We start from the raw sequence: 1,448 nt of genomic DNA, 5'->3' as shown, positions 1-1,448 counted from the left end.
ACTGCAGTTTGTGGGGCAGACAGGGCATCATTCTCCATTTGTATGGCCTTGTCTGCTTTCCCCGTTCTGAATAAAGTTCCTCAACCTAATAAATTTAACTGTTTCTCTTTCCACACTGACAGAAACAGTTATATTTTTCTCGACACTGTGTGTCCATCATTTTTGTTTTACTTAGAATTTCCAGCTTATGTATGTTTGATTTTCATGTTACTATGTTATCATGTGATGCTGGACTCTGTGTTAGTTCTTTGAAAATTAAGAGTAAGTGCCTCAAGAAATGTCATATTCAAATTCTGTCACGGTGAGTACACTGTGAGTCGGCAGTGATGCTGATATTGAAGATCCCACTGGTGAATATTTAATTGCACTCCATGATCCCTGCAGAGGTTATCGGAGTATTGATTGGCTTCATGAATGCCAGGAAGCTTGCGGAAAATTGCCCATGTTTTAATTTGTTGACCTTGAACTGGAACAAAGAAATATTGCAGATGTACTGAAACAGTCCTCAACCAATCACCTTTCAAGCAGGAGATACTTGACCACAAGTAAGAGCAATATCTGGTTGATATTACCTTGTTATCATTTATAATGTTTACATTTAATTAAATTTAAAAAAAATGTACAGCATGGTAACAGGCCCTTCTGGCTGATGAGCCTGTGATCCACCCCCCCACCTCCAAATACACCAATTAACTTACAACTCCCTTACATTTTTGAAAGGTTGGAGGAAGCAGGAATACTTAGAAAAAACCCAAGCTGACACAGCGAGAATGTACAAACTCCTTGCCGACAGTTGGCACTGAAATAGCATCGCACTAACCATGCAATAATAAAATTATCGAATAATAGTTTTTTTTCAAAAATCATGAATACGTCAGTTTTTTTTAACCGTTAACTCCACCCTTTGCAAAGATTATTTGTTTGTCCAGCGACCCTGATTTGTTTGTCTCATTCTGTTTTTAGTATTATTGTTTTACCTTTGAAGGCAGTTGTTCCTGTTTTATAACTGTTTTGCCTCACAGTAAGAACAACGAAGCCAATCATTAGTTAAGATATCACAGTTTGAAATTTGGCCAGAAATACATTCAGGATAATAAGAACACCCTGCAGATCATAATGATGGTTAGTATTAAGGGAGTGATACCAAGACATCCAATTTTCAATTTAACAGCTTACATTAGAATCAGCATTAGTCATTGTGAAGATACACTGCAGTTATGAAACATAAACAGAAGTGCTCTATGTCGCAAAAGTGGACTGAGTGTACTTCTAATTTAATCAGCATCACCCAGTAGTTCAGATTGATCATGAATTGACTCTATGAAAGCTAACATTCTCTAAATCAGGAAAGTTTCCCACAGTGCCCTTTCTGAAGGACAAAATATTGAGTTTTTGGATTTCTAATGGATAGCGCCACACACCATTTGTCTCAAACTTTGCAAAAAAAA

Source organism: Narcine bancroftii, chromosome 2, assembly GCF_036971445.1.
Source record: "Narcine bancroftii isolate sNarBan1 chromosome 2, sNarBan1.hap1, whole genome shotgun sequence".
Classification (NCBI taxonomy): domain Eukaryota; kingdom Metazoa; phylum Chordata; class Chondrichthyes; order Torpediniformes; family Narcinidae; genus Narcine; species Narcine bancroftii.
This window is presented reverse-complemented; position numbering follows the sequence as displayed.